The following is a 13,357-nucleotide window of genomic DNA, read 5'->3' as shown; positions in this document are numbered from 1 at the left end:
TTTTCTATTTTGACATCTCCGACTGAAGCATTTCAGATTACTTATACTTAACAGAAAGAATAACCATACTGTAGTACTTCCCCTTTTACTGTATATTGTATAACAAATTTGTTTTTGTTGCTTCTATTTTTAATTAGCAGCTGTACTGTACATGAGATCAATACAGAGGAGATGGATTAATGCTGCACAAGGTAAATCGGTTATATCTGTGACACGGTTACAAATTGAATTTACACAATGAATAAAATTTATATTAATGATATATTTGCATTCTTTAATGCTCCAACCTTCTGTGGAATTGTATGAGTGGACATTGTCAAATATGTTAAGTTTTATTAATAAGTGCTAAATGAAATTGCAAAATTTAGTTAGAATTAATGCAGGGGTTTTCAAATTCGGTCCTCAGGATCCCACACAGTTCATGTTTTCCAGGTCACTCGGCAGGTGCACAAGTGTATTCATTACTCACTGACACATTTGAACAGATATACAGGTGGAGTTAATTCTTTCACTTGTGATTCTGTGGGGAGACCTGCAAAACAAGCACTGTGCCGGGTCCTGAGGACCGAGTTTGAGAACCTGTGGCCTAAAGCATAGATTTTAACCATATAACATTCCTTATTTATTATCCAACATATATTTCACATATTTAAAAGGAACTCATCATTACCAAAATATTAAAATCAACTGTTCTGTTCCCTAAAAATAAGACTTTTCCTAAAAATATGTTTATTGCCCAGCCGCATGGGAGAGCAAAAGAATCAAATGACATTTAACAATAAGTAGCGTGGAATGTATTATCTCCCTCTGGGCCTTATTTTGGTTCATTCTTTCTGACAAAATCCTTCTTAAATGGGCAAAACCATGTGCACTGCAGGTGGGGCAGGTGTTACTTGTGCAGAGAGAATTAGATTTGGGTGGGGTTTTACTTCAAAGTGAGATCTATATTGCAGTGTAAAAATAAAGCAGTCAGTATTTTCCCTGCACAGAAACAAAATTACTTACCCAAATCTAATTCTCTCTGCACATGTTACATCTGCCCCCCCTGCAGTGCACATGGTTTTGTCCATCTAAGAAGGATTTTGTCTGAAAGAATGAACCAAAATAAGGCCCTCTGTGATCACAGTCATAATGTATCTCCAACAGGAGCCCCAACACCAACCGCACATTACTTCATAAGTTCTCAAACCCTGGTGGTTATTCAGAGCTGATTGTGCGAACTCCAGAATGGCTGATTGTTTTGGTTGCAGCACCAATGAAGCTGTATACAAAACTCTGAACAATCAATTCAGAGAGAGTCTGGAGCAAAATCAGGCCATGTGGAAACAAGGTTCAGAGGGGGGTTAGGTTTAGGCATTTACAAGGGGTGGTTAGGCTTAAGCTGCTGGATGGGTGGGTTAGGCGGCGGCGTACAAGTATTTTGTTTAGGCACTAACGGGTCAGGCTGCGAGTGAGAGGGTTTGGCTGCTATAAGAGAGGATTAGGGGGTAGGGCAAGAGGGTTAGGGTTTGTGCGGAGCCACAGCTAGGATTCGGGATGGCAGGGGGTAAGTCTTTGGACCGCCAGCATGCTGACCACCAGAATATCGAGTATATATATATATATATATATATATATATATATATACACACACAGTATGAGTGTGTGTGTTTGTGTGTGTGAAGACTTCAGTAACATTCAGATAGCATTCCTGGCATGGTTATCCTTAGCATGCAATATGATTATACTGTGACGTGCGCTGGCCCAGGGAGCACTGTTATCTACAGCACATCACCATCTGTTTTGCAATGAGCGGTCAGGACATCCTGACTGTTATGTTTTCAACAGGTGAACAAGTCCTGAGTACTGTAGTGAAATTAGTAAGCCAAAACCATGTTTTTCAACCCTAAGGCAGCAGTAAAATGTATGACTATGAGTATTTGTCAAATACACTCTGTTCTGAAAGTAATGTCGTTACAGGTGCTTGAACAAATACTTAATGCATTTCTAATGATGCTCATTAAAGCCTAAAAAGCTTTCTGTTTGTTCTGTGTACTACTAATTTCATAGTCCGTTTTACAGTGGCAGACCATCTTCCTATATTATATAGGACATGTAACAGCTTGTAAAAAGCTGGTGTTTTACAGTCTTTTTCTTTTCTTTTTGGTTTCCGCAGTGCACAGTAACTCATTGGGCGGTATTCAATGAGGCTGATTCGCCAGGTTTTTATGGCGATTTTGTGCTGTAAGGCGAATTTCTGACTAAAACAGTGAATCACCCTATTCAATGACCAGATGGCGATTACATTTCAAGGTTTTTTTCGCCATGATTCACCGAGTAGCAATCGCTATCTTTTTATGGTGAAGTGGAATGTGAACTTTTAAAATAAAGTGTTTTGTTTTTTTACAATTGGTGTAAAAAAATCTGGAATTTTATTCTGAGGAGGGAAATGCTATTTTTATTCATGTGCTGTAATTTAAAATATTTTTTTTTTTTTTTACACAGAGCAGCCATCAGGGGGCCGGAGCCGAGCCGCTCATTAGATATTCATATATTCACTTCACCTGATCATTACATATTCATGATCGGGTGTAGTGAATATACGTGGCCCCCTGCTGGCACCCCCGGGGGGCAGCCTGTGCTGCCTGGCACCCGGGGAGCCCACCTCCCCCCCACAAACGTTCTGGGGCAGGCAGGGAGACTTCCATCTCCCTGCCTGCCACCGTCCTCAGGCTCCCTGCGGCGTTCGCCGCAGGAGCTCAAATTCGTCAGTCAGGGGCAGCGAGCCCCTGACTCGTTGAATACCGGAGCCGGCGAGGCTCCGGGACGCGGCGACCAGTGGCGAATGTGCAGCGAATCCTAAACAGGATTCGCTGCACATCGCCAAAATCCACATTAAATACCACCCAGAGTGATACTACAGTATATAAGCAAAACAATTACATGGGAAATCTATTTTCTATCCAAATAATTTCATTAGCCCAGCACACAGATAAAAAACCACAATAAATTGTGAAGCAAAGAATTGTAAATTTATAGATAAGAGCAATAAAACACAAATCAAATCAGTCAGCACTAGTACAGTATGTTTACTCTTTTTTTCCCTAGGATGTGGTACAATGGGGAGTTGTGGTCATGGTACGAGATGGACAGATCCATTAGCTAGTCTCGGAACAATGGGAGTTATTTATACCTGATCGCACAGCTGCGAATTCCCTGGCCAGGCAATAATGGAACAAATTCGCATGCTCCCGTGAGACCATCCTGCAATAAATTATTGCTACTTTTTTTATTTTCCATTTTTTTGAGAGTGTTGGATAAAACTCAGATGTGCCCAGATGTCTCTACAAATTAACAGTCCAGTGATCAGACATGAATAACCCCCAAGAGCTGGAACAGACTGCACACACTAGTAAATTCATTCGATGGTGAGTATCTTGCGTATGGATTTGCTGCTACTCACTGATCGGCGTAATTTTTGCAAGCCAATGGGAAGCCTTCCACAGCAATTCAAAGGCTTGAACAGGGCGGAATTTTACATTTTGCCTGGCCAGCAATTACTGTACGTGGCCTCTACAAATTAACAACCCAGTGATCAGTCCTGAATGACCCCCAAGAGCTGGTAACATATTTCCTTTTTTGTGGATAATCCTTTTCTTTTCCAAATATAAGGCTGGCTGTAAGATTACTGTGTGATCTACAGTATAAGAATAGCATTAAGTTGTTATTTTTCATATTGCCATTTTTTGCCATTTTTCTGCACATTTTCTCTACCTGCTGAATTTAAAGTGGCGATTTTATGTAACACACAACCAGCTTTTCTTTGTCTTTAATAAAATTGCTGCTTTAAGTCCCATGGCAAAAATCGACCAATAACAGCAACTTCAAGAACAGCATCTTTATAAATAAACTGCTTGATCAGTTCCAGCATTGTATATATTTATATTCCTTATTAGCCAGAATGTGAGTGACAGCCATGCTATCTTTTCTGGGAACTGTCTTTTCTAACCTTGATCATGACTTGAAAATAATTTGCTTTCTAACTTGTTTCATTGATATTATCTGACCTTGCAACCTTTGAAATTTAGTTTCCATGATGAATTGCTGTTCCTAACAGTTTGTACCAGCTCAAAGCCCAATATAACAGTTAATAGTATGTGCTAGCCGCAGAGATCTCAGCAGTAATTTATTCTTCATTTTTGGTGGACATTTGATTAATAGCTTTGCAATTAATCATTTATGATATGCTGACAAAATGACCATGCCATGTCTATACTTTCAACACTGTGGAGAACGTGTATTAAAATATCTTGATTTAATTTGATCCAATAGCTTACACATGAGAAACTTAAACCAATCCACTGCTAGCCCGATCTACAGTTCTTAACTTATCCTGCATTATTTATAAATGCAAAGCAAATTTTCACTTTAATAAGACACAGTAGGGCAATGTATTTTATTTTACCTGTCCCAGAACACATTTATTAGACCACAATATGGTACAATAAGAAGAACAAAAAATCAATACTTACAGCGAGTTTAAATCTCTGGAGCAAATCTTATTTATTAACGATTTGACTGCTGAGCGAATAATGGCTACTGAGAAGTCTGCAATTACAGTTTGTGCTGCTGCGCTGATATTTTTCGTAAGGTCAGAAATTGTGCATTAGGTGCACTCAGTGCTCACTGTGTGGTTGACGGGATAAATGGTTTTCTGTAATTGACAAACCAAAAGAAAAAAATCCTAATGATGGTCCTGCTGTTTTCCCAACAGAGATATGGTCTGCCTAATGACTGTATATGATTAGGCCAGTTTGGTAAATAAAGTCCATTCTGGAATATACCTTCTTTGGTTTACGTACAGTTGACTTCTTACATAAGTGTACTGCACAGCATCACTCTAGCAGTGTACTCTGCACAACAATAGCACAGGGCTATTAAATAGGAAATTGATTTAACATGTCTAACCATTTGAATGCCACCGATACTGTGAGCGATCCCCAAAATGTCCGCTAAAAATGCCAGCGTCACTCACAGCAACTGTTCTTTTTTGGGTGCTATATTTACCTAAAGTTCAATGAATTGCCTTGGATGTATTTGTATTTATTGATCACTAAGAGAACAGTCGCTGAGCGACACTGGCATTTTTTTAGCAGATATTTTGAGGATCTCTCAAAGCAACATTGGCATTCAAAGGGTTACATAATCATTAGAATATTTATCGACTGAAGAATCTTTGTCAAATGTAAGACTATAGACAGAGAACAAAAAAATATGGGATTTATAAGTTACGATTAGTACATCCCTCCCTACAATCATATTGAAATGGCAGAAATGTATTTATTAACAGTTTCTTATATAGCGCAGCATATTCCATTGCACTTTACAATAAGAGACAGTGATAAAAACAACCTGGATTTTTACAGTCAGTCAAAGGTATGAGGGCTCTGCTTGCAAGATTACAATCTATAGGGAAACTAGGTGATTCATTGTACCCTATGGGCGCCCTTCACACCGTCGTAAGGGGCTTCGCCCCCTTAACCTATGAACTGGTTTATTGAATGAAATATGGTTGTATTATACTTAGTTAGAGGGACATGCTTGATGGTGTGCGGCTGGGGGACAGGCGTGTGCAAGTGTGCTGCGGGTAGTTGAGGAGTGGGTGTGGTGATGCCGGGGGGTGGTGTCGGTGGGATTGGGGCATCTGGGAGGGGAGTGTGGGTGCTGGAGGGGTGGGTGCGGCAGGTTGTGGAGGTCCGTGTTTGTGGATAGTTAGGTAGGGAAGTGGCAGATGCTACTATATGCAACAGGTCTTAGTGCCTGTGCCCCATACCCTGGTCTGGGGCCCAGCGGGACCCATTCTACAGGTTGCATGCAGGAGGGTGACAGGCAGCAGCACCCCAGGGGTATCCTTTCCTGCCATGTGTGACCCCCCTTCCCAGGCACTGGCAGGCCTCTAGACTGACATGCACAGGTCACCCCCATTCCAGGAGTGTGGCAGCGGGGGCACTGGGATCAGTGTAGGCAGCCCAGGGGCCAGCAGCGGAGACATGTTAGGGTAGTGAAAGGTCCCACTTGGGACTTTCCACTGCCAGTGTGTACACAGCGCCGGCCTTGTTTGCCCCCACATCATATAGCCGGCATGGCTGGTACCTGTAGGAGGCATGGTCCTTCCTCCCTCAGGCTCCATTAGTCCAGGAGCAGTGGCAGCGCTGATGTTGCACAGGGTGAGGACTTTGCAGGCTGTGTTCCTGCGAGACTTCTAGGAGGTCCTGCGGGACTTCCGTCTGCTTGGGCACTGGACAGGGGCGGTGGCGGTGGCTGGGATGGTAACGCTGTGCGGGAGGTGGATGTGTGTGTGCATACGGTTGGGGGGAACCTTATGTATAACACTGGGCGGGGGTGTAACGTGTGTATAACGCTGGGCGGAATTTGCTAATCTGTGAATCACCTTGGGGGGCGCTAGCTGGAGGGCCTGTCAATCACCCGTGTAACTCCTCGCAGTGTTATACACACAGGTGATTGACAGATCTGGCTAAATATATAAAAGATAGTCATTGTTACACATAATGTAAATATAAAGGCTACTTAATACTGTAATGGTGTGTACACACTTGTACAATCTGAATGAGATTTTGACTATATAGTCAAAATCTCATTGGGATCGCATGCAGATTGTATGGGTTTTTACCCTTGCGATCACAATACAATCCCAAGGCGTGCTCCTGTATCGCAAGCAGAAAGTCTTGGCTGCATAGACAATATAGTTCAATACTATATAGTTAAAGTTGTATGCAGATAGCATGCATGCTGTGCGATGCGATCTGATCACGCTGGGATCGCATTGCACGGTACTTGCACCACGTGTACACACCATAAGTGGAGTAGTCAATTTTATTATTTAATATTATTCTGCAGTCACCATTATTTGCAAAGGGGAATTTGCATGATCCAGTTTTCCAAGTACTGAAAAGCTTAGCTTGCCCTCACTAGCTAATGTATCTTCTGAGGTACAGTACACACTGCAGACCTCCAGCACCCAATAAGTGAGTGCACCTTACAGTATATATCAATGTAATGGTATTTGACCCAAACAAACAAGCATAGTAGATAAATATAGAATAGTTAAATAATTATTATTATAAACAGTGAGTGGAAATGTTGGCATACAAATCAATGAAAACACAATGTATGTCAACTGGATATGCATGTTACAAAATATTCATTCTGCTGCACCTTATGCAAGAGGAAATCATATGCAGGGCATTGTACATGTATCAACTTAGTGTACTGCAGGCAGGGCTCACAGGCATCGCCACCGCTGACCTACTCCTGCAAGCACTACTTTATGGGGCAGGCAAACTTCCAGCTGCAGCAGCCGTCACTCACTGTATTAGGCCGCACCTCTATCACCACCCACTTCCAGCCTGGCTCTCTTGTAGTATCTGCCGGAGACTTAGCTGCGCCTCCCTGCGTCCTTCTGACAGCCTGCTTTTATGTTGGACACTCCTCCCGGCCTGAAGATCACCGCCCAGCGCCAGCCTCCGTAATCACTCCCTACCTCGATCCAAGCAGCCATGGCTCCGGGACCGCCCGGTGGGCTGGGTCACATCTCCAGGCGGATCGGTGCCCCGATGATGATTATTCAGCACCTGATCACCAGTGTCTCTACATCTGGCCACAGCGCTGTGGTGGCCCGACTCAGCAATTACGCAGTTTCTCTCCAGCTCTTTCCCTATGCAGCCAGGTACTACTCTGTACTTTCTCCAACTGTCAACAACCACAACATCTCCAACGGGCAAACTGGAATCTCACACTCCTTGCCATGCGCTCCCCAACTTTATTTATATTGAACATTTTAGGTAGTTCTCAATAGTTTTTCCCTTGTACTGCAGGATAAATGGGTTAAATGAAGCGGTGTTTCAGTTCACCTAACATTATTTGTAAAACTTAAGTCCTTTTCTATGAAAAGTATTTTCCTTATGGAATATTATTCCCTCTATGAGGGATAACAGTTCATTTATTCACTTAGGATACCGTACACACACATAATATCACTCCATTACTCTAACACATGTTCTGGGTTATTACACATCTACCTGTTATTTTTAAAGCCCAGACAGTAACATGGCAGTTAGGAGCTGATTGGCTTGCTGTAGACCACTATTCATTTTATAACTGCTTGAAACTTGATGTATCAAGCATGTGGACAGAGATAAAATAGAGAGAGAAAAAGCGCCATCTAATCAGCTCCTACAGTAACTGTCATTTACTGTATAAAACAGCCTGTCAAATGATTTTAGATGATTAGTTAGTATTTTATCACTCTCTACTTATTCTCTACAAGGTGGAGAATGATAAAGGTCCATTTACAAGTGTACAATGAATGCTAACAATTCACGTTTCCAAGCAATTTTCTTTGAGAGTGACATAATATATACCCCGCTTATTTTATTTCAATTCCTGAGCCCTTGAATAACAAATATCACAACAAAAACATCTGAATCATGATTTTGTTCTTCATTGTTCTGTATAATTGCATCTAATTTATTTTTCTCTTTGTCTTTCTATCTACTAACATTTTATAACAAATAAAAGAAGCAAACGGATTAGAAAGGGAAGCAACCATAAGAGAATCAGCCTTGATTAATGTTTTTAGTTGTGTACCGCACTTGCTGAAAACATTAAATTGCAGCAAATGTCATTATGTTTTTTTTATATTTCCTGTTGCCTAGTTACAGGCTTAAAGACTGTCCACTTAAAAAAAAACGAAATATATATATATATATATATATATATATATATATATATACATACACATGTTTATTTTTTTAGATCCTTCTAAGAGCTCCCTTACTATTTATAAATGTTTTATATACTGTACTTTAGAGAACAGTCATAATAAAACTGGCTGAATTTTCGTGAATTTGTTTGCTCAAAACCTTGATTTGCTCCAAATACTCTGAGTTACAGTATCCATGCCACATAACTGTTGGAGGTAGGGGGAACCTGCTTTATCAGCCAGCAGGGGAGCACTCTGAATATTGGAGATGCCATGTGTATCTACAGAGTGTGTGTGTGTGAGAGGGAGAGAGACAGAGAGAGAGAGAAGGACAGAGAAAGAGAGAGAGAGAGAGATAGGGCCTTATTCTGGTTGGAGCGGCCGGGCCGTACGCGCACGTCCCGGGGTTTTTAATGATCTGCGCATGCGTACATTCGCTAATGCGCAGGCGCGAACCCTCCACAACGCTCACGGACGGGTCTCTACGTGCGAAAAAACCTGTACGCGAGTGTATGGGCATTGGGGGCGGCATAGGGGCGTGATGAGGGGAGCGGCCGAAATAATGAGGGAAAATGGGCGTAAATATGGGCGTACACGGGGGTGTGCACCAAAAATGAGCGGTGCTACTACCGCACGATCGACTAAAGCACCGTTCATTTCGGACACAAAACAGGCGGCCGCCAACCGCCATCTCAAACCACCCCTACAGATACCGCATGCCAGCGTGCGCCTGGGTTTGCTAATTTACGCGGATTACTACCAAACACATACACCTGAATGTAATAAGCAATGGTGCAGTCTATTAAGTCCAAACCATGATTTCACTACCTGCAAGCCACACACAGCACTCAAACACATTGGAAGCTTATCTTTCTATACTTCTCGACATTTAAAGGTTTGTTTGTTTAATTTAAGGTAAGAATCTTTGTAAGACCTGCTTATATATGCAAAGGTAGGTATTTGTTAAACAGTTATACACATTCACTACGTGCTTTCATAGACTTTACACAGTAGCACACTCAATCTACACAAGTCGACATGTGTCAACGTGTTCACTCTAATACAAACATAGGTTTTGTATTTATGATACAATAACATAAACCACATCTAACACCTACAAAGGATGTTTCAGCAATGTTTTAAGCCCATGGCCACTATTTTGCACATTAATTAATTCAATCAATTAATTAATTTTCATAATTATAGTTGAAAGGGAAGATCTGCTGGTCCATATATGTGAAGGGTATGTCAGCGTACACGGACGTACGCTCACTCTCACGAGCGGTGCCATAAGCTGACTTTTCTATTGAAAACAATAGGGACCCGTCCGTGCAAGCTGGCGTACGCTCAGATAGCCGCAAGAAGTCGGTGGGAAGACGGCTGAGAGACGTCCGTAAACGGTGGTGTACGCTCAATTGTACGCCAGTTGTCGGAGTGTAAGGGCTGGCCCGTCCGTGTACGTTGGCGTACGCACATTTGTACGCCACTCCCCTTCGACGTTGTTTCTGGCCGTACGTATGCGGCTGAGTTGTGGGAGGACTTAACCCCAACGGCCGCGTGCGGATAGCGTACGTTATTAGCGAATGTACGCACGTTTGGCCGCTCCGATCAGAATAAGGCCCATAGAGAGAGAGGGGGAGGGAGGGAGGGAGGGAAAGAGAGAGGGAGAGACTGGGGGAAGCATAGCATCTCTTGGAGTGCTTTGCATGTCCCCAGAGTGATGAAGATGGACAGGGCAGTAGAGAACCTGGCCAGGCCCAGGTACATTTTCACGGCACATGGCAAAATCAAGGGAGGCATGGTCATGCACCCTTAGAATAAAATACAAAAATAATATAACCTTAAGCACCTCCCTGGCCACACTGCAGCATGCGCTGGAATGAGAAAAGCTGCTGCAGCCAGGTAACAAGAGCCCCACTGGGCCCTCTATCAGACCTGGGCCTGGGTAATTAGTACCCACCCCCTCTCTCTGCACCATTGAAGATGGAAATGTGCTCTGTAGCCATGCCCCTTTCCTTAAAACCTTTTCTGGGATTAGTCCTTCCCTTTCCTTTTCTGGGCTTAGTCCTTCCCCCTAATGACAGTGCTTGGAATTTAAATAAGCTGATAAAAAAAAAAAAAACAAGAAACAAGCAACTGTCACTTGGCTGTAGCTTTCTTTTAATGAGTTTATAGTCCATTTGGCCCTCAGCGCAAACTTACAAAGTCCTAGCTAATATAATTTCACTGGAGAAGAGGTCACCTTTCGCGTTCTTATGACAAAGTGATCGAAGGTGTGGACTAGGAGGTTCAAAAATATTTTTTGTTATGTCAGCATAAAGCAATCAGGCCCTAAAGATGTACAATCCCATTGCTCTTTGACTGATCTGGAAATACTCAATGATGATCTAACACTCTGCTGCATGTAATGACAACTGGGGAAGCAGCAAACTATGATGTCAGCAGATGCAGCAGAAGATGTAGAAAAGTTAGTGGACAAGTCATAAACCCCCGAAACTCAGGAGAAATATTTGGTGCATTAAGAAAATACAAATAACATAAGTAATGGATTAACAAAAACGGGAAGAAAATGGAACTTTTCATACATTTGTTAAAATGAAAGGACATATACATAAATATGGACAGATATCATAAGATTACAAAAGGTAGCCCACAAAATATTAGCATTTAAATAAAGTTACTGTAGTTACCCTTTTGGAAAATAGTATATAGTGCTGTTGTTTATGAAGGATTCGGCATGAAAAGCCGGCGGTCGGGATCCCGGCGTTCAAAATCCCGACGCCGGAATCCCGAACGCCGAAATCCAGACAAGGGGGGACGTGGATCGCCCCCCCCCCTTGCGGGCTCGCTGTGCTCGCCACGCTAATTTATTCTCCCTCCGAGGGTGTCGTGGACACCCACGGGGGGAGAAAGTGTTGGGATTTCGGCGTTCGGGATTCTGGCGTCGGGTTTTTGAACGCCGGGATCCCGACCGCCGGGATTTAAACTGCATCCCGTTTATGAATAATGCACAATAACTGAAATGTCCGGCACAGCACAGCTCAATGCCCGCTTCCAGTGCTGCTGAGGGAGTAGCTGGGACCGAGTGAAATGGCACCGCCTCACTTTCCACTCCTCAACATCACAGAAATCCCAGTGGCCACAGTGGTGACTGTGAAATCCCACGTGAGACTGACAGTAACTCCAACAGGTGGTGCTGTCTGCAGCTGGGTAGTGGGGAAATTGGGGCTGAATCATGCTGCAATACAAAAGTGGTAACTCAACGCATTTTGTCTGCTATAGACTTCATCAGGGGTTATATCCTACTGGTGTGTTGAATAGAATTTTCTCAATTTAACAATAAGGGTTCATGTAGGAACTTGTAGGTTCATAACCTTAATCCATTTTTTTTCAAATCTAAACATATATATCTATGTAGATAGATATATACATCTATCTATATAGATATATATAGACAGGCTTGTTAGCACGCCACTCAGCTGTATAAGCTCCCATTTAGAGTACTTGAGTGGGTAGAGACCCTGCAAATATAGAAACATATGAGGCGGCAATCCCGGACTTGATGGTGAAAAAATAAATAAAAGCACACCTTTTTCACGCAGAAGAAATCAAGCGGCACAGCAAACCCACGCATGGACCGGTAGCCGAGCCGGACAGTCTGGTCAGCAGAGATTGAGCCTCAGCATGTTTCGTCACTTGGAACTTCGTCAGGAGGCGTGTCTACCAGTGTTCAAGATCTGCTTTATAGGGATTTGATAATAATTGCAAATGCAAAGGCATTTTTAAGTAAGTAAGTAAGTTTAATTTATATAGCGCACTTTCTCCAACAGGACTCAAGGTGCTTTATAGACATGAAAAAACAATGCACATAATACATATGATGTTGGTAGTACAGTAACAGACAAGTCACAGACAAAAGGAACCCTTAAGCACACAGTAAGCATAATGCAGGGTTGGTGCAGCATTTTGGATAATAACTTCCATAGGTTGTGTACTCCACCCTGACAAGGTACCATGTGCAGCAGCCAATTTAGTCGCTCTGCGTAGGATTACCCTGGGGGGAATAGATTACCCATGAAAGAAATAACCCAAAATGGGTGATTTCAATGTATACTTAGGTCCAAGTATTTTTCATCCCCTCCACAAGTGCACCAGATGAGGCAGCCTTGGTGGGCGCACTACGAAGGTTACACTGTAGGAGGCGAGCCATACAAGGACCTAATATGTATAATGGAAAGAAAATACTTGTGCAGTAGTATAATAAACCCTGCACAGAAACATCCACGTGACCATCATCCTGCCCACAGAGATACCATCTGAGGCAACCAGCTTGGTGCACTGCATAGGTCAGCGCTGGCAGGGTCTGCAATCTGCGGAGGTAAACATTACAGGAATAGCACATGGTGGGGTAGATGTATGCTGCAGGAGGAGGGGAGAGAAAATACATGAACACACCTTTGCAGGGGACTGACACCTTTTCCAAGGGACTGATATTTTACACAAATATAAGGCAGCTCCATACCTCCCAACAGTCCCTATTTTAGCGGGACAGGCCCGATTATTAGGGCCTGTCCCACCCGCGGGCAGCAGTGTCCC

General features: G+C 42.8%; 1 long non-coding RNA gene across 1 annotated transcript in view; it reads right to left on the bottom strand.

Annotated features, from left to right (window-relative positions):
- LOC146062540 (uncharacterized) overlaps positions 1-12,492 on the bottom strand; it is a 52,275-nt gene extending 39,783 nt beyond the window's left edge. The window contains exons 1-2 of the long non-coding RNA XR_014471377.1: positions 12,351-12,492; positions 4,512-4,693 (exon numbers count right to left, since the gene is read on the bottom strand). This is a non-coding gene — a long non-coding RNA (uncharacterized LOC146062540). The remainder of the gene's footprint in view (positions 1-4,511; positions 4,694-12,350) is intronic.
- Between the last annotated feature and the right edge of the window lie 865 nt (positions 12,493-13,357).

This window comes from Crinia signifera, chromosome 3 (assembly GCF_055691185.1).
Source record: "Crinia signifera chromosome 3, ASM5569118v1, whole genome shotgun sequence".
Classification (NCBI taxonomy): domain Eukaryota; kingdom Metazoa; phylum Chordata; class Amphibia; order Anura; family Myobatrachidae; genus Crinia; species Crinia signifera.
The sequence above is the reverse complement of the archived record's forward strand: the minus strand, read 5'-3'. Positions and strand labels throughout refer to the sequence as shown.